Below are 21,066 nucleotides of genomic sequence, written 5' to 3' on the forward strand. Positions count from 1 at the left end.
GAGATTGGATGTTAGGAAGAAGTTGTTCCCCATGAGGGTGGTGAGAGACTGGCACAGGTTGCCCAGGGAGGTGGTGGCAGCCTCATGCCTGGAGGTGTTTGCAGCCAGGCTGGATGTGGCTGTGAGCAACCTGCTGTAGTGTGAGGTGTCCCTGCCCATGGCAGGGAGGTTGGAACTGGCTGATCCTTGAGGTCCCTTCCAAATCTGACAATTCTGTGATACGATGATCTGCAAGAGGTTCAGCTTTAATGGAGAACAGTTTGCTTATTCTGGCTGCTCTCATTCCTACTATTAATTACATACAAGTCTAAAATCCTTATTCTAGGGTAGGACTAAATGGTACCAGGTCTATAGAAGCATTTACAAAACAGAGAATTCCTGCCCAAATAACTTCTCACATAAACATTAAGCTGAGAACATTACAGGAATATTTCCTGTCAGTCGCAGAGAAACCCAGTACCTGAAAGGGGCTACAGGAAGGCTGCAGAGAGACTGTTTGCAAAGACCTGCAGGGACAGGACCAGGGGCAATGGCTTCAAACTAGAGCAGAGATGATTTCGATTGGATGTGAGGAACAAGTTCTTCATCATGAGGGTGGTGGAACACTGGAACAGGTTGCCCAGGGAGGTGGTTGAGGCCCCAGTCCTGGAGGTGTTCAAGGTAAGGCCAGAAAGGGCTCTGGGCAACCTGATCTAGTTGTAGATGTCCCTGCTGACTACAGAGGTGTTTGGTCTAGATGACCTTTGCAGGTCCCTTCCAACCCAAACCATTCTTTGATTCTGTGATCTTATGAATACTGACTGGCTTGTCAGGAAGTGGCCTAAAAGATCTTAAAGATCTTAAAGCTTACGAAAGTGGTCTTAAAATTTCCTGAAAAAGGATAACATAAAGGTGAGAGGGTTTTTAGAAAGAGGTTTTTGTTCAGCCTGGCTGTCCTCCTCCTCCAGTGGGATAAGCCAGTGGCTGTAACCTTTAGACAGATCAAAATTAAATCCACAGCTATGCTTCACCAGATTATCACTCTGAAGCTGCAAGGACTTTCCACATGAATGTACATTTGTCTCCACGTGGAAAGGCACCAAAGTGAGACTTCCTTGCTCATTGCATGCATTTTTTATGATAGGTTTTTATCTGTCTGCCTGTGTTCTTCCACCTGTTAGATATCCACTGTAAAAAACTCACATGAAGATGTTTGCATGCTGGTTGGTCTCAGCGATTCCCGCAGACAAATGAAAGTTGTTGGGAACCATTTTCTGCTGAACAGGATTTTTCTGTGTTCAGTTACACTCCATGACTTTCAATATAAGACAGAGCTTCAAACTAACCTTTGTAATAATATCCCCTTCCTCTTTTTCCTTTGATGTCAAGCTAAGACATTCACCATGTTTTTGAGTGGAAGGGCTTTTAAATGCTTGATGTTGCATTTGCAGTGCATCCTTTCCTGCTACTATGGGATGGCACTCAGCTCTCAGCAACCAGAGAATTAATTATCTTCTTTCATTTGCAATACCCATCTTTAAATTCCTCAGACTGCTGTGGGTGTCTGTGCTCTACTTTGCTTCTGAGTTTGGCACTTTATAAGTTTTTAAGCTCTGAAACACAATGCTAGTTTTCCCTACGTTCATCTTAATGGCAGTCTTTTCCCCTTTTCTATTTTCTCTGGATCTTCCCATTAGACTTGGTGAATTTTGGGCCTCTTTCTCTGAGTATGAACCTGGGTTCATAATGAAAAGCACTTTGAGCCCCAAATAACCCCAGTAAAGTCACTAAGGATCTTGCAGAGCAGATTGCCAAGCAGAGTGTTCCAAGACCAACTGAGCTCAGCCCCTGCTCTCCATGGCTTTAAAGTAGATATGTGCTTCAATTTTACCAGGCCTCTGATTGCCTTAAGGATTACTGAAATTCTCTGAAAGTATGTCCTCACTTAACACCCTTTGCAGTTTCTTCCCCTCCTCCTCCTTGCCTTAAAGACCTTCTGTCCCAGTTTGAGATGGGTGCCTTTAAAGAGGAATGACGCAGCAGCCCTCCGGAAGGTACAGAGTGCCCAGAAGGTGTACCAGAAAGATGGAATCTTTGTATTCCCTCCCACAAATCCTGCAGCTCTGTAAGTCTGGCTGCAAAGTTACTGCCTTCCTCTTCCTTTTCTTTCTCCTCCCTGGCTGCAGCGAGCTCCCTTATCTGCTGGGGGGAGAGGATGGTCCCAGTTTTACCTGTGGCTTTCAAGGCCTGACCAAATTTTTGCTGTGAAATTGTGGCCTGATTAGTTCTAATGCCAGGGACCAAGGGGAGGCAGTTTCAGGCCTGGCCAGCCTGAATCCAGCCTAGCAATGGAGGGGAAGAAAGAGCCCTGGGGTGTATGTTAAATGCCAGGTGGGGAGAAAATGAGCACTGGGGTTTTGGCCTGATTTGGTGGAGGTTTTGTGTGAAGTTTTTTGGGTTAATGAACTTCTCTGTTAGACCTAGGTTATGTATTCCTTTGTATTGTGCATGCTTTGCTATGCTCACCACTATGCATTGTAACGTTGTAGTACTGTAGCTTGTGAAAAGCTTTTCCATTTAAGCTCTCCAACAGTCCAATCCTGTGAGTGAAGCAGTTTGCTTTTACCCCAGGGGCATTAGAGCAATCTGTCCTGCTCTAAACCATGACACCTTCCTTTCTTGATTTCCAGAATAGAATAGAATAGAATAGAATAGAATAGAATAGAATAGAATAGAATACACCAGGTTAGAAGAGACCTTCAAGATCATCGCGTCCAAACTATCATCCAACACCACCTAATCAACTAACCCATGGCACCAAGCACCCTATCAACTCTCCTAAACACCTCCAGTGATGGTGACTCCACCACCTCCCTGGGCAGCACAATCCAATGGGCAATCACTCTCTCTCTGTAGAACTTCTTCCTAACATCCAGCTTAAACCTCCCCTGGTGCAGCCTGAGACTGTGTCCTCTTGTTCTGGTGCTGGTTGCCTGGGAGAAGAGACCAGCCTCCACCTGTCTACAACCTCCCTTCAGGGAGTTGGAGAGAGCAAGAAGGTCTCCCCTGAGCCTTCTCTTCTCCAGGCTAAGCAACCCCAGCTCCCTCAGCCTCTCCTCATAGGGCTTGTGTTCCAAACCCCTCACCAACTTTGTTGCCCTTCTCTGGACACCTTCCAGCAACTCCACATCTTTCCTAAACTGGAATAGAATAGAATAGAATAGAATAGAATAGAATAGAATAGAATAGAATAGAATAGAATAGAATAGAATAGAATTAACCAGGTTGGAAAAGACCTTTGACATCATCAAGTCCAACCTATCACCCAATACCATCTAATCAACTAAACCACGGCACCAAGTGCCCCATCCAGTCTCTTCTTAAACACCTCCAGTGATGGTGACTCCACCACCTCCCTGGGCAGCACATTCCAATGGCCAATCTCTCTTTCTAAATGCCCCACTCTAAGCCACATACTGACTGCTGTTTCCTGGTTCTGCACAGCCCGACGCGGAAGCCATCACTCTATCTCCAGGGCACATGTGTGGGAGTATTGTCATAGCCTATGAACACTCATGCACATGAAAGAAGGGCTGCTTTGCCTCTTTCTTCTTCTGATGATGTTGGGACCAACATTAGGTCCCTACCCCTTGCTCTGCTTCCTATTTCTTTCCTTTTCTCTTGATGTTGCTTTTGGCATTAGGCAAAAATAAAATTTAGTAAGTCCTGAAAGCACAGAAATGAGGAACAACATTGAGGAAGCTGAGATAAGGTAATCTATCCTTTGAAAAGTCTTATTTCTGTAGTTAAACAGTGAATGTTCAAAAGCTGTCCCTATCAGAAGAACACAGAGACATTTATGTGTTTTATAGTTTACCCTTAGAGCTTTCCCACTGTATATAGAATTATAGAATTGTTAGGGTTGGAAGGGACCTCAAGGATCATCCAGTTCCAACCCCCCTGGCCATGGGCAGGGACACCTCACATTGCTCAGAGCCACATCCAGCCTGGCCATAAGAATCTCCAGGGATGAGGCTTCCACCACCTCCCTGGGCAACCTGTGCCAGTCTCTCACCACCCTCATGGGGAACAACTTCTTCCTAACATCCAGTCTGAATCTACCCACTTCTAGTTTTGCTCCATTCCCCCGACTCCTATCACTCCCTGACACCCTCAAAAGTCCCTCACCAGCCTTATTGTAGCCCACTTCAGATACTGGAAGGCCACAATTAGGTCTCCTCAGAGCCTTCTCTTCTCCAGACTGAACAGCCCCAACTCTCTCTGTCTGTCCTCATAGCAGAGCAGCTTCAGCCCTTGGCTCATCCTCGTGGCCCTCCTCTAGACACCCTCCAGCACCTCCAGATCTTTCCTGTAATAGACGCTCCAGAGCTATCTGAACGTAAATACACACGCTATGCATGTACATGTTTATAGTACCAGGTAATGTGAACACATTTCATCATATGTTTTAAAAATGACACACCTATCCAAGGCTGAAAATCCAATCAAGACCTGCTTTCAGCTCACAAAACTAAAAAGGGCAGGAGCTGCTACCCAAACTCTCTTTACAGGCTCTTCTAAGTGTAATGGAATGATAAGTGAGGAAGTATCTCTTTTAATCAACAACTTGACAAGGACAAGCAATTGCAGCAGAAAAGCTGGACTAAATTCTCTTTCCTCCAGTTGCTTGATTCATTTTTAATGAGAAGAGCATAAACAATAGATATTCACTAAATTGCTTTATTTAATGAGCAGACTATAACACATTCACAGAATCACTGAGTTACTGAGGCTGGGACAGACCTCTGAGATCATCCAGTCCAGCCTATGAACTAACACCAGCACATCAGCTAAACCATGGCACCAAGTGCCACATCCAAGCTTGCCTTAAACACCTCCAGGGACAGTGACTCCACCACCTCCCTGGGCAGTCCATCCCAGTGCCTAATCAGCCTTCCTGGCAGGAAGTGCTTCCTAACATCCAACCTAACCCTCCCCTGGCACAGCTTCAGGCCATGCCCTCTTGTCCTGTCACAAGTTGCCTGGGAGCAGAGCCTGACCCCCACTGACTACAACTTCCCTTCAGGGAGATGCAGAGAGTGATAAGGTCCCCCTGAGTCTCGTCTTCTCCAGGCTGAACACCCCCAGCTCCCTCAGCCTCTCCTCATCAGCCTTTCCCTCCAGTGCCTTCCCCAGGCTGGTTGCTCTCCTCTGGACCTGCTCCAGCACCTCAAGCTCTCTCTTGCAGTGAGGGCCCAGAGCTGCACACAGTGCTGGAGGTGAGGCCTCAGCAGTGCTGAGCACAGGGGCAGGATTCCATCCCTAGAGCTTCTGTGACACCATTCCTGACACAAGCCAAGATGCCATACCATGGAGGAGAAGAAAAATGCAAAGGCTTGTGCTGTTAGCAAAGGCCTGCAGGGACAGGACAGGGTCAATGGCTTCAAACTAGAGCAGAGCAGGTTTAGATTGAATGTCAGGAGCAAGTTCTTCACCATGAGGGTGGTGGAACACTGGAACAGGTTGCCCAGGGAGGTGGTTGAGGCTCCTTCCCTGGAGATACTCAAGGTGAGGCTGGACAGGGCTCTGGGTAGGCTGATCTGCAGGAGGGGGTGGACTAGATGAGCAGAGTGGCAGAATCAGCTTGAGAGAAGTGATTATTGCAGTATAACTAAGGTTGGAAGGATCATCAAGTCCAAAAAAATCTAACATACCTGAATAAGCCTTCCTCTCCTTCCAAAGCTGATGCAGCCTCTTTTTCCCCCTTAAATCCTCCAGGAGCTGCTTGCTCATCCAGGCCGGTCGCCTTTCCCGACGGCTCGCCTTTTGGCACGTGGGAACCGCCAGTTCCTGTGCCTTCAAGAGCTCCTGTTTGAAGTAGGTCCAACCCTCCTGAACCCCTTGGTTCATGAGGGCTGGTACCCAGGGGACTTTCCAAACAAGTTTCTTAAACAGGCTGAAGTTCGCCCTTCGGAAGTCCAAGGTGAAGGTTCTGTTGGTGCTCCTCCCTACCTCCCTGCATATTGACAACTTCACTATCTCGTGGTCACTCTGCCACTCTGCTCTGCTGAGACCTCGCCTGGACTACTGTGGGACTCCCAACACAAGAGAGACACAGAGCTGACAGAGGGGGTGAAGAAATGGGCCACAAAGAGAATCAGAGGACTGCAGAGCCTCTGCTGTGAACACAGACTGGGAGAATTGGGGCTGTTCAGACTGGAGAGGAGAAGGCTCTGCGAAGATCTTAGAGCTACATTTCAGTGTCAAAAGAGGACTTACAGGAAGACTGGGGAGGGATTGTTTAGAAGAGCCTGTAGAACTAGGGCAAGGGCAATGGTTTGAAACTGGAGCAGGCTAGATTGAGGCTGGATATTAAGAAGGAGCTCTTCACAGTGAGGGTGGTGAGACACTGGAACAGGCTGCCCAGGGATATGGTTGAAGCCCCATCCCTGGAGACATTCAAGGTCTTGATATTGTCCTGGGCAGCCTGCCCTAGCTGACTGCAGGACAGTTGGACAAGATGGCCTCAGGAGGTCACTTCAAATCCAATGTGACCTGTGAAAAATCTTTGGAGATCCCTCCCAACCCAGACCATTCTATGACTGGATGATTTTTTGAATAAAGTGAAATTAAGAAACATTTATTTATTTTCTTCTGTTGTTGCTTTGTTGGTTTAGTTTGTTTGGGGTTTTTTGGAGTTTTTTTGTTTGTGGGGTTTTTTTTGGAGGGGGTTTGGTTTTGGTTTGTTTGGTTTTGGTTTGTTTTGGGGTTGGTTTTTTTTGTTTGTTTTTTAATGGCACAATCTGTCCCCTTTTGGGAAGAAACAAAAAGGGATTGCCTGCTTCTGACATCTTTAATGTGATACAGTAAAGAACTGCTCCACATCTACCTGCAGGGGCTACAAGTGGCGACAATGCATTTTCTGAATGAGCATAGCAATGGATGGAAACTGCATGGAGGGCCAAACTCCTCCTGGTTTCCTCTTGGAATAGCAAAGCCTCACTTGACTATTCTATTCTATTCTATTCTATTCTATTCTATTCTATTCTATTCTATTCAAGTGGTGAAGGGAGCTGGGGTTGCTTAACCTGGGGAAGAAGAGGCTCAGGGGAGACTTTATAGCTGTCTAAAATTCCCTGAAGGGAAGTTGTAGCCAGGTGGAGGTTGGTCTCTTCTCCCAGGCAACCAGCACCAGAACAAGAGGACACAGTCTCAAGCTGTGCCAGGGGAGGTTTAGGCTGGATGTTAGGAAGAAGTTCTTCATGGAAAGAGAGATTGGCCATTGGAATGTGCTGCCCAGGGAGGTGGTGGAGTCACCATCACTGGAGGTGTTCAGGAGGAGACTTGATAGGGTGCTCGGTGCCATGGTTTAGTTGATTAGATGGTGTTGGGTGACAGGTTGGACTGGATGATCCTGAAGGTCTCTTCCAACCTGGTTAATTCTGTATCTGTATCTGTATCTGTATCTGTATCTGTATCTGTATCTGTATCTGTATCTGTAAGATATCTGAACAACATGGGAGCAAGCAAAATGCCATATGATCTTTCCGTGTATATTTCACTGGCTACCATCTGCAGACAGCTGCAGTACCGATTTCAGAGCAGCCACATCAAACTGCACATCACCGCTTCTGAATGTTGCAACATGTCTCCATTGTAATGTTCATGTGCAGTACAAAAAAGGGGAGAAAGGTGGTGGTGGGTTTTTATAGCATGCCATGACTTTTTGGCAGCAGCAAGACCATTTGCACATGCTCCTGAAATTAGCAAATTGTATTTTAACCTCCAACGTCTATTTAAACATAGCTAGCACATAAGCAAACAGCTGTGCTTATTAGAGATAAAGAATGTGATAATAATAATAATAATAATAATAATAATATCTAATTTGAAGCTCACCCTTCCAAATGAGTCCTCTGAGATGAATTCTCTTGGCTCCCAGCAACAAGATCAAGAGTCACAGCTTCTTGTTTTCCTGAGCTGGGCCCTCTGAGAACGGTGTGCTTGTTCTTTAAGATAGCTCAGTAATATTCAATACCCAGAAAATGCAGATTGCCAGCTGTTGCACATCATCTCACAGCAAAACCCACTCTGTGATACTTACATCTGTGAGAGACTAAAGTTGGCTCTCCCGGTGTGACTCAACAAAGATAAAAGCACATGCTGCTTGCCCAGACAATAGCTGATGTGTGTTGGGCAGAGCCACTGGAATGACTCTTGGAAGGTGCAAAGATAATGTCATGATAACTGGACTGCAGCTGGCCTACAACAATGGCCCAAGCACCCAGCCATCAACCCTTCAGGACAAGATCATTTTCCAGCCATCAGATACCCCAGGAAGGGAGGATGGTGAGACAATGTATTCACCACCTGTTTCCTGATGTGTAATGAGTGTGTGGGCAGGTAGATGGAGAAGGAGGAGGCGGAGCCCCCCCTCCATTCAGACCCCTGCCCAAACACACAGGAATGCACAGAAAGATTTCCTGGGGAACGATACCTGGATCCTTACCTAAGGATGATTTCCTGGCCTCTGAATTCCGGAGGGACAATACTTGGACACATAGCTATGGACTAAAAACTGTATAAAAGACTTGAGCAACTACTGGCTTGGCAGAAGAAAAACGCAGAAGAAAAACGGAGATGAAGGAAAACACAGGAGAAGGACAATGGTGCTGAGAAGGAAAAACCCAGGACAATGCTGCTCCGGAGAAAAGAGGCCATGGAGCCTGGAAGAAGCAGACTGAACCCTCTCTCCGTGTCCTAAGTTCTGCCTGCTGCAACTCATGGAGCTGAAGAGGCTGCCCAGAGGACCACCTCTCTTCTCCAGCCCAAGCCTCAGCACCCTTTCTCTACAGACCCAACATCTCCTGCAGGACCTTTCTTCCACAGACTCAAACTGTCTTGGGGGGTGAGGGGTGTGGTAATATAATTCCTTTCCTCTTCTTTCTCTCCCTCTCTATTTTCTCGCTCTCCCCTTCTGATCCATCCACTTTATTTATGTAATCAATAGCCTAGCTGTTGATATTTTGGTCTCGTTTGTGCCTCTCATTTCACAGCACGGGAATATTCGGAAGAACTGAGGCTCTTTCCCTCTTCGGACCGAGACAACATCTTACAGTGATTTTTTTCCTGTATGTGACACTCAGGAAATGTGAAGGTTCACAGAACCACAGAAACATTCAGGTTGGAACAGACCCTCAGGATCACCAAGTCCAATCCAGAGCCCTACTCTGCAAGGCTTACCCCTAAACCAAAGCCCCAAGCACCATATCCAAACCACCTTGAAACACAGCCAGGCTTGGGGACTCCACCACCTCCCTGGGCAGCACTCTTGCCAAGGTTGTCAGTAAATAAATACCTGAGTGTTCAGCTTAACTTGCTCATTGGTACATCTGCTTGGAAACTTGGTGATACTGATCGATATTTCAGAACAACAAACTAGCAAAGGCAATTGGAAGGGAGTTTCTTGTATGCTCGTGCATGGTGTGTTCTGTTCTGCTTGAGCTTTAATAGCTGTTGTGGGTTTAAGGCTGGATGTCTTAACCATAGGGAAGTCCTCCAAAGGCTGTAAGGTGCACACCGGAAAAATCTTTGTCATTTTTGTCATTCAGAATCATAGAACCACAGAATTGTCAGGGTTGGAAGGGACCTCAAGGATCATCCAGTTCCAACCTCCTTGTCATGGTCAGGGACACAGAATCAACCAGTTTAGAAGAGACATCCAAGCTCATCAAGTCCAACCCATCACCCAACCCTAACTAATCAATTAGACCACGGCACAAAGTGCCTCATCCAGGCTTTTCTTAAACTCCTCCAGGGATGGCCAATCTCTCTTTCTGTGAAGAAATTCTCTCTAAGATCAAGCCTAAACCTCCCCTGGTGCAGCTTGAGACTGTGTCCTCTAGTTCTGGTGCTGGTTGCCTGGGAGAAGAGACCAACCCCCACCTGGCTACAACCTCCCTTCAGGGAGTTGCAGAGAGCAAGAAGGTCACCCCTGAGCCTCCTCTTCTCCAGGCTAAGCACCCCAACTCCCTCACCATCTCCTCACAGGGCTGTGCTCCAGACCCCTCCCCAGCTTTGTTGCCCTTCTCTGGACACCTTCCAGCATCTCAACCTCCTTCCTAAACTGAGGGGCCCAGAACTGGACATAGGACTGAAGGTGTGGCCTGACCAGTGCTGAGCACAGGGCAGAATGACTTCCCTGTTCCTGCTGGCCACACAATTCAACAAGGATCTCAGGAAACTCCCAGAACAGAGCCACAAAAACGATTGAGGAAGTGGAACATCTTCCTTACAACAAGATATTGAAGGAGAGGAGGAGACAAAGAGGTGACCTCATTAATGTTGATAAAGCTGTGCAGGGTGAGTGCCCAGAGGCTGGAGCCAGGCTCTGCGGGGTGATGCCCAATGCCAGCACAAGGGGCAGTGGTGGAAGCTGAGGCATAACATGAGGAAATTTTTTTTCCCTGTGAGGGTGACAGAAGAGTGGAACAGGCTGCCCAGGGCAGATGTGGAGTCTTCCCTCTTTGGAGATATTCAAGACCCACCAGGATGCATTCCTACGCACTCTAGGTGATCCTGCTCTGGCAGAGGGGTGGACTGGATGATCTTCCAAGGTCCTTTCCCACCCCTAACACTCTGTGATCATCCCAAGTGAAAATAAAGTGTCAAGAAAGCCTCTCCTAGTAGGCAGGGCATGGCCATGAACCAGGAGAGTTTCCATCTCTTGTGTTTTTTCCCTCCACACCTGCCAGAGATACCAAAAACTCAGAGCAGTTAGAAATGCAATTGTCTACCCCTATAAATGCAGCAGGCTCCTAATGGGACAGCTGCTGACTGGCTCAGGCACAGAAGCTGCCTGACAGCCAGGCTTTCCTCAGGCAACACTCATGACTTGGGCAGGGCTGAATGGAGCACTCCGCCTTGCAGACTCACGGGTGCCATTTGGAGAGGATGTTTTCAGCTGATGTTGTTACACAGCATTTGAAGGGAAACAGTAAGACTTCCATGCAGGATGGAACTCCATCTGGACTATGAAAAGTGTCTAACTTAGCAGCTAGTGCTTACTGTTCTTGTGATATTTTGTTTTTCTTGCAGCTGTATCCCCCAGCAAGTGTCTTTGAATTATTGTATTTTTTTTTCCCAATAATTTCTTTTTTCCCCTTTTAAAATACAAACAAAAAACCCAGAAAAACTCCAAAACCCAGGGATGCTTTGGAACAGATTGCATACCAGTTCCTATGGGTCCATGCCAAAATTCAAGGCTACAACCTTGCACACAGCACTGTGCATTGCCATATAACATAGACTGACTTTTCTGTAAGGCTCTGCCATCCCTGTCGAGCTGGATACTCTCTCTTCTTGTATTCATGCTGTTATTTTACAACCCTTCAAATGAGTGAGGCATCCAAGTTGAGAGCTTCCTTTGCTTCCCATACCAAGTATTTTTGTTTTCTTTTTGTTTTGTTGTCTGCAGTATTTGAACATAAAAGCATAAAGCATGAATGCACACAAAGGTAAGGATACAGACACAAAATCACAGACTCACAGAATCTTAGAGGTTGGAAGGGACCTCAGACATCATCCAGTCCAACGCCCCTGCCAGAGCAGCATTACCCAGGGCAGTCTTGACAAGAATGGACCCAGGTGGGGTTGGAAAGGCTCCAGAGAAGGAGACTCCACAACCTCTCTGGGCAGACTGCTCCAGGGCTCTGGCACCCTCACTCTAAAGAAGTTTCTTCGCATGTTGAGCTGAAACCTCCTCTGTTCACAGTCTCACAGTCTCACCAAGGTTGGAAGAGACCTCAAAGATCATCGAGTCCATCCTGTCACCACAGACCTCATGACTAGACCATGGCACCAAGTGCCACATCCAATCCCCTCTTGAACACCTCCAGGGATGGGGACTCCACCACCTCCCTGGGCAGCACATTCCAATGGCTAACAACTCTCTCAGTGAAGAACTTTCTCCTCACCTCCAGCCTAAACTTCCCCTGGCACAGCTTGAGACTGTGTCCCCTTGTTCTGGTGCTGGTTACTAAAGAGAAGAGACCAACTCCTTCCTGGCTACAACCACCTTTCAGGTAGTTGGAGAGAGCAGTGAAGTCACCCCCGAGCCTCCTGTTCTCCAGGCTAAGCAACCCCAGCTCCCTCAGCCTCTCCTCACAGGGCTGTGCTCAAGGCCTCTCCCCAGCCTTGTTGCCCTTCTCTGGACATCTTCAAGTGTCTCAATGTCCTTCTTAAACTGAGGGGCCCAGAACTGGACATAGGACTCAAGGTGTGGCCTAACCAATGCAGAGTACAGGGCACAGTGACTTCCCTGCTCCTGCTGGCCACACTATTCCTAATGCAGGCCAGGATGGCATTGGCCTTCTTGGCCACCTGGGCACACTGCTGGCTCATGCTTAGGTGGCTGTCTACCAGCACCCCCAGGTCCCTTTCTGTTTGGCAGCTCTCCAGCCACTCTGACCCCAGCCTGTATCTTTGCATGGGGTTGTTGTGGCCAAAGTGCAGCACCTGGCACTTGGCCTTGTTGAATGCCATCCTGTTGGACTCTGCCCATCTGTCCAGTCAGTTGAGGTCCCTCTGCAGAGCCCTTCCACCCTCTAAGTGACCAACATCTGCTCCCAACTTGGTGTCATCTGCAAATTTGCTGATGACTGACTCAATCCCCTCATCCAGATCATCAATGAAGATATTAAAGAGGATGGAGCCCAGCACTGATCCCTGGAGAAAGTTGAAGTTTGTCTCCATTGTTCCTTGGCTTATTGCTGTGCAGCACCCAAAAGAGCTTGGCCCCCTGCACTTGAGCCCCAGCCCTCAAATATTGATAGACATTGATCAGATCCCCTCTCAGCCTTCTCTTCTCCAGACTAAACAGCCCCAGGGCTCTCAGTCTCTCTTCACAGAGGAGATGCGCAAGTCCCCTAATCCATGTGGGGTTCTGAAAATACAGCCCTGTGTCCCACTTTATCTGAGAAGAGCTGATAGCTTCCAAAATATTTATTCAGCTTCTTCTCTTGTTGGGCAACAAGTATCAGCACCTGTCAGTGGCGAGCTGTCCACCAAAAGATTGAGCTCCTTCTTGAAACCATATGGGAACACAGGGAAAGCCACTTCTGACTCCTGACTTTGAAATCAGCATTGTTTCACCCCCTGACAGTAGTTGTGTTTGCAGGGCTGGATGGGTGTTTTGGCTGGAAAGGCTGTTATGAGGAGATAAAGAGATGTGAGATCAGAACAGCACAGGAAGAAGTCAGAAATGTGTATGTTATTTCCTTCATTTTCCGAGAGCCTGCACATCCTGCTAACTTTCTAGCAGAAATGGCTGCAGATTATTAGAAGCCTCTTTCACTCTCCTGTGAGAGGATACAGGGTTGGTATCAGCTGTGCATGAAGCACTCATGTCACACACAGAGCATTTTTCTGAAACAATTCTCATACCTGAGCCTTTATGAAAATATTTATCCTTAACACACACTGCAAAAGACACCCAATTAATATTTGAACTGCTCTCACTGGAACTGAACCTGGCTTTTCACTCAGTATTTGCAGAGCACCAAGTGGAATAAGGGTCTGATTCCATGATTCCACAGCCAATTCTTCTGTTTGTTAAAAAGAATTGATTTTGGTTTAATCTTCTGTGTTCCTTGAGTGCTGTGTTCAGTTCTGGGCCCCTCACTACTAGAGAGACATTGAGGTTCTGGAGCATGTTCAGAGAAGATCAGCCAGGCTGGAGCAGGGTCTGCAGCACCTGGGCTATCAGGAGGGGCTGAGGGAGCTGGGGGTGTTCAGGCTGGAGAAGAGGAGGCTGAGGGGAGACCTCATTGCTCTCTACAGCTCCCTGAAGGGAGGTTGGAGTGAGGAGGGGGCAACCTGTGCTCCTTGGTGGCAAGGGACAGGAGCAGAGGAAATGGTTCCAAGCTGCAGCAGGGGAGGTTCAGGCTGGATGCTAGGAAATCTTTCTTCCCAGGGAGGGTTCTCAGCCATGGGAATGTTCTGCCCAGGGCAGTGCTGGAGTCACCATCCCTGGAGGTGTTGAAGCAGTGTGTGGAGCTGGTGCTTAGGGACATGGTTTAGTGTTGAGCCTGCAGGGCTGGGTGGAAGGTTGGACTGGATGAGCTTGGAGGTCTCTTCCAACCTGATGTTTTCTGCGATTGTGTGTTTTATGTGTTTTGGAATCCACTTATTTTCTGTATGGTGAAGATACGGAGTGCCACTCGCCATGCTTTGTCATTTGAAACAAAGTAAGATTTATTGGCATGAAAAGACACAGCCTGCTTACCAGACCCATGGCCAAGGTAATGAGCTGCTATTTATCAGCTGAGGTGCACTGAATGACTCTGTTATCTTCTTAGCCTGCAGGAAATAGGAAGTCAAATATATTAATGCAGGACTACAGGAAAAGAACCTGGCATTTCTGCTATGTGTAAAAGAAGTATGACTTTTATGTGCACTACAAGGTTTCCTTTCACCCTGTTTTTGACAGCGTTGAATTATTTTTATTCTTTCCTTGCTATTTTTTCTCTGTGAAGATCATTCCTAGGCTATACATTCCTTTTTATTTGGATGGCTTTTGGGGTTTTTAATAGTTTTTTTTTCTAGAATCCAAGGCTAGATGGCACTTTGCTTCTTACCATTGCAGTCTATTTTTAACATCCAAGACAGCTACTTCAGCACAGACATAAAATTAGTTTTGCTCAATGGATTTCTTGTCATGCATGTGCAAAAAGCTTTGTTTGCCTTCAGTGTGAATTTTTGTTTTCCTCTGGTGACTCATTTTGCTGCATCTGTGTTGATTCTATAACCTGTGGATAAGGCATGTTTTCCTAGCTGGTAGCTGGCTGGGCTTTTGATGATGACTGCCATGTGTTGGTTTAGTCTTGCATGCAGTTCTCCCTTGATTTCTCTAAGGCTCTCACTGTCAGCATTTCCCAAAGGCGCTCCACGCAGCTCTTCTGGGAAGCCCTTCAGGTAGAGTTCCTCTCCAGGCTTATGGAAGACATCCCAGATGCTTCCTCCTTTGTAACAACGGTTATTTCACTCCGACAGATATGCATGCTTCACTGTTCTCAGTGATAGGTGATTTCATCTGTTTCATTACAGACTTTATTTTGGTCACAGTGACTTGATTTGTTTGGAGGGGGAGTTGTGTGCTTTTCAGTTTTTTCTTGGTGTCATTTCATTCTGTACCTGTTCAGTGAGCTTCAGCCTGCATCACTGCAGCTTCTGGCTGATAGAAAGAGGCCTATAGACTGGAAAGACTAATGGCAATAAAGGGGTTGAGTGATCTTTTTCTAAGATAATCTTCTAGGCAGTCAATAGGCTGAATTTGAGAATTCCTTTTATAGAATAGAATAGAATAGAATAGAATAGAATAGAATAGAATAGAATAGAATAGAATAGAATAGAATAGAATAGAATAGAATAGAATAGACCAGGTTGGAAGAGACCTTCAAGATCACTGCGTCCAACCCATCAACCAATCCAACCCACCTAATCAACTAAACCTTGGCACCAAGCACCCCATCAAGTCTCCTCCTGAACACCTTCCTAACATCTAACCTTAACCTCCAATGACACAGCCTGAGGCTGTGTCCTCTTGTTCTGGTGCTGGCTGCCTGGGAGAAGAGACCAACCTCTGCCTGTCTACAACCTCCCTTCAGGGAGTTGTAGAGAGTGATAAAGTCACCTCTGAGTCTGCTCTTCTCCAGTCTAAGCAACCCCAGCTCCCTCAGCCTCTCCTCACAGGGCTGTGTTCCAAACCCCTCACCAACTTTGTTGCCCTTCTCTGGACTCGCTCCAGCAAGTCAACCTCCTTCCTAAACTGAGGGGCCCAGAACTGGACACAGGACTCGAGGTGTGGCCTAACCAGTGCAGTGTACAGGGGCACAATGACCTCCCTGCTCCTGCTGGCCACACTGTTCCTGATGCAGGCCAGGATTCCATTGGCCCTCTTTGCTGCCTGGGCACACTGCAGGCTCATGTTCAGCCTACCATCCACCAGCACCCCCAGGTCCCTCTCTGCCTAGCCGCTCTCCAGCCACTCTGACCCCAGCCTGTAGCACTGCCTGGGGTTGTTGTGGCCAATGTGCAGAACCTGGCACTTGGATGTGTTCAATCTCATGCCCTTGGACTCTGCCCATCTGTCCAGCCTGTTGAGGTCCCTCTGCAGAGCCTCTCCACCCTCCAGCAGATCAACTCCTGCCCCCAGCTTGGTGTCATCTGCAAATTTACTGATGATGGACTCAATGCCCTCATCCAGATCATCAATAAAGATGTTAAAGAGCACAGGGCCCAGCACTGATCCTTGGGGCACCCCACTGGTGCCTGGCTGCCAGCTGGATGTGGCACCGTTCACCACCACTCTCTGGGGTCAACCTCCAGCCAGTTTTCATCTGTAACAGTCTAAACTGTCAACAGAATCACAGAATCAACCAAATTGGAAAAGACCTCTGAGATCATAAAGTGCAACCTATGTTGTTCAAGCCTGCTTGTATGTATTGGTGTTGGACTTGCACCACAAACATTGCCTAGGTATTTTATCTGTTCCTACCATTACTGTAGGAAGAGTAATGCAGGTTACTTTAATATAGCTTAGGCTTTCTCTGCTATCATCTTTGTCCCTCCCTAAATGCCCCCTTAACTATGTCTAGCATTCAGGTGCTTGCATACACAACTATAAGGTGTTCAAGGCTTGCTGCTTTTCAGAAGACATCCCAGTGGCAAGGCTTCTAGTGGCTTTGCTTAGAAAGGTACATAAAGGTTTACAAAGCACATAAAATACAGGAAAATCTTTTGAGGTCACTGAACAAATGTAGTTTAACTTCAGTTTGGCAGCTGTGGCTACCATTTTGGTAGAAAGATGAGAGAGGCCTTTGTGCTGGGACTTATAGGTTGAATTAGATCCCCCCAGTAACTTATTCTTCAGAAGTCTGCCCCAGAGAGCAAATCTCACCACACTCACAACTTGGAAGTAGAAATGGAATTGTATTTTCAAAAGGCACTAAATATGACAGTAGAAAAAACAATAAATATGTGCAGAGTATATTTACATACATAGATATATAGCATAACAACAGCACAGGAGCCCCCTGTACCTTTGATTCAGCTCTTTGTCCCCTCCTGGGGACAAAGGGCCCCAAGACAGCCACACAAACCACACTCTCCCTCTTGCCCTCCACTCTTTACCTTCAGAGAAGGACAGTAGAGAAGTCCAGAGGGAGGATAGTACAGCCTGAAGCTAAGACAGAGCAGCAAAGGGAAGCAGCAAAGAGAACAAACAAAACTCTGCTGTAAGATATAAGGTTTTCAATACACCAAAGGGATGATATGATTCTATATCTATTCTATACCTATTGTTATTATTCTGTATCTAATCTCTTAGGTTATTTATCTATTACTCAAATGTCTCTGGAATTTTCCTATTTACAACTAGTATCTAAGCTAGGGACTCTAGGGACTAGCTCAAACCACTACACTGGGCAGGAATTTGGAGAGAATTAGGGGACAAGAATGCCTCTTGAGAAGAATGCAGAGAGCACTGAAGAGAAGGTGATATAAAACATTATGCCATAAGGAACTCCAGTGGAAGAAAATCAGCAGATGAAAAGCAAGAGAGACTAGGTCAGATTCATAAGAGGTATCCTCTGATGGTGCAACCGTGAATCAGAACTTGATGAAGCACAGCTGATCAGTGTTTGTGAGACCTTTGTAACCAGGCAAACAGAAGCTTGCCACCTCTTTGGATCAAGAGCTAACAATAGCAGGAGAACAGTGAGATCTTGCTGTTGGTTGAGATGAATTTGGTTTTAAGTGCTCTGTTCTTTTACTTCACTCTCATTTTTCCTGGACTTCATCCTTCTTCTCTGAGTTACTTTTCAACATCTAACACCTGGAGTTGAACCATTTAAAATAATTTCTCCTATATTTTTCCTTGTCAATCCTAAGGCATGTATTTCTCCTCATGTTAAAGCTGACTCCTTTTCTGCATGTTTCCCTGGGCAGGTAGTGAGCCTGGTCTTTCCTGAGAGAGTGAAACCATCTTATAAATTCATAGGAGCTTTACCCAGTGTGGCTGTGCCTAGAAAATTTTCCACAGATCTTGAACAGAAAGTAAAGGATGTAAATAAATTACCATTGGATGTAAAAGAAAAATAATGATAAGGTCTAAATAATCCCATTGGTCTGAAAACCAGCATACAGTTAGATCTGAACTTTCTCTCTTTTTGCTTCCTTTGCTTTGGCAGATCCTAACTGGCTCTTGCTTAGCTGCTGCTGACCTTGAACACGTTCTTGTTGTGGTTAAGTAACAATAGTCTGCTCTCTGATTTTCTCCTTTCTTCTCTTGTCCCATGTACAGGGGTGTGAGAGACTAAAAGCTTGTCTCTCCTAGTGTGACTCAACAAAGATAAAAGCACTTGCTGCTTGCCCAGACAATAGCTGATGTGTGTTGGGCAGAGCCACTGAATGACTCTTGGAAGGTGCCAAGATAACCTTGCTCACTGGGCCACAGCTGGCCTGACAGCAATGGACCGAGGCCACCCTCAGGAATATGCGTAAGACAAGATAATCTCCACCCATCAAGTACCCTGGGAAGGGAGGATGGTGAGACAATGGATGCACCACCTGTTTCCTGAGGTGTATTGAGTGTGTGGGCAGGTAGATGGAGACGGAGGAGGTGCCCCCCACCCCCGTTCCTCCTCCATCCAGACCCCTGCCCAAACACACAGGAATGCACAGAAAGATTTCCTGGGGAACAATACCTGGATCCTTACCTAAGGATGATTTCCTGGCCCCTGAATTCCTGAGGGACAATACTTGGACACATAGCTCAGGACTAAAAACTGTATAAAAGACTTGAGCAACTACTGGCTTGGCAGAAGAAAAACAGAGAACCAAAAACACAGATGAAGGAAACCACAGGAGAAGGACAATGTGCTGAGAAGGAAAGCAGGGGAGAAGGAAAAGCCCAGGACAATGCTACTCTGAAAGAGGCCATGGAGCCTGGAAGAAGCAGACTGAACCCTCTTTCCATGTCCTAAGTTCCACCTGCTGCAACTCATGGAGCTGAAGAGGCTGCCCAGAGGACCACATCTCTTCTTCAGCCAAAGCCTCAGCACTGTTTGTCTACAAACCCAACATCTCCTGCAGCACCTTTCCTCCTCAGACTCAAACTGTCTTGAGGGGGTGAGGGGTGTGGTAATATAATTCCTCTTCTCTCTCTCTCTTCTCTCTATTTTCTCTCTCTCCCCTTCTGATCCATCCACTTTATTTGTGTAATCAATAGTCTAGCTGTTGATGTTTTGGCCTGGTTTGTGCCTCTCATTTCACAACATGGGAATATTCAAAAGAACTGAGGCTCTTTCCCTCTCCAGACTGAGACAAGGGGGAAGGGAAGGGAGCAGGGAGGGGGGAGCTGTTGGTAGCTCCCTCATTTTGGGTCTTTGTGCTGTTTATAAATTGTCTGTATATGTAAATATTGTCTATTTTGTACATATCATTGCATTCCATGTTTAGATTGCAGTTTTGCTTGTACATGCAACTTCATTTGCTTTCAGCTGAGCAGGTCTGGCAATTTTATGTTGTGGGGTAAATTCAACCCACCACACTCCAAAAAAAAATGCTGTAAAACCGACCCTAGTTCTTGTCCTGGGTTACAGCCTGTAAATAAGTAGGTCAGGCTTCATCTCACTAGTATCTAGACCTGTGGCTTTCACTCACAAGTGGTTCTTGCATGATGCTTGTCTGTGTTGTGTTAGGAATTGTTGTAGTTTTGGTATTTAAGATAAAACACTTCTTGTATCAATCTTCTGGGGTGTAAAGAACTTTTAACCAGTGTTCAGAAACAATTACTATGTTTCTGTCTTCTCAGACTACTACAATGGCAGAATTGTAATGGCTTCTTCCCTGCTTGCCCACATGCAAGCATGCTCACGAGGATTCTTTGGCTGTGGAACTCTCTTTGCTTTTCAGTTTGTGGTGATTTGAGCCTTAATTAGGACTTAAGAGCTCAGATGGGTGCAAGGCTGAGAATCACTCCCCCCTGCTCTTTCCCAATAGAGAGGAAAAGAAAGGGAAGGAGCAAATCCACTAAGATATAATTTGCAGTCAGCTTGGAAGTAGAGAGGTAAAGAATTTTCTTTAAACAATATATGTGTGTGTATGTATATATATATATGTATATGTATATATATATATATAAAACAATAACAGGTAGGGTTCACAAGGGTAAGGAACAAGGATGGATGGGAAAAAAAATAAGAATACAAAACCAGTCTCTTTGAAGAGGTGTGGATGTAAGAGGGAGAAGGATCAGGCCTGACCTTGTGGCAGAGAAGCAGGGAGCAAGCAGCAGTCCTTGTCCAGCCAAAGGCAGGGGCCAAGAGACCTAATGGCTGCAGTGTCCTCCTTTTTATAGGCTTGCTGGACAGGGAGGGGGAGTGGAACAGAATAACTTAGTTTCCCAGGGGGAAAACCCCTGCAGGGAGGGCAATGCTTTCACAAGCCCTCTCCACCTGCTTCCAGGATGGGTATAACCCATCACAGAGTTCTTCCAGCTCAGAAGAATAAACTTCATCCTGTATTCCTGTATCAGGAACAGTAGGGCCTAGGGATGGAATTCTGCCCCTGTGCTCAGCACTGCTGAGGCCTCACCTCCAGCACTGTGTGCAGCTCTGGGCCCTCACTGCAAGAGAGAGCTTGAGGTGCTGGAGCAGGTCCAGAGGAGAGCAACCAGACTGGGGAAGGGACTGGAGGGAAAGGATGAGGAGGAGAGGCTGAGGGAGCTGGGGGTGTTCAGCCTGGAGAAGAGGAGACTCAGGGGGTACCTTATCACTCTCTACAACTTCCTGAAGGGAAGTTGTAGTCAGGTGGGGGTCAGGCTCTGCTCCCAGGCAACTTGTGACAGGACAAGAGGGCGTGGCCTGAAGCTGTGCCAGGGGAGGTTTAGGTTGGATGTTAGGAAGCACTTCCTGCCAGAAAGGCTGATTAGGCACTGGGATGGACTGCCCAGGGAGGTGGTGGAGTCACCATCCCTGGAGGTGTTTAAGGCAAGCTTGGATGTGGCACTTGGTGCCATGGTTTAGC

Source organism: Melanerpes formicivorus, unplaced genomic scaffold (assembly GCF_026170545.1).
Source record: "Melanerpes formicivorus ecotype bairdi unplaced genomic scaffold, bMelFor1.0.p_v2 SCAF_4, whole genome shotgun sequence".
NCBI lineage: Eukaryota > Metazoa > Chordata > Aves > Piciformes > Picidae > Melanerpes > Melanerpes formicivorus.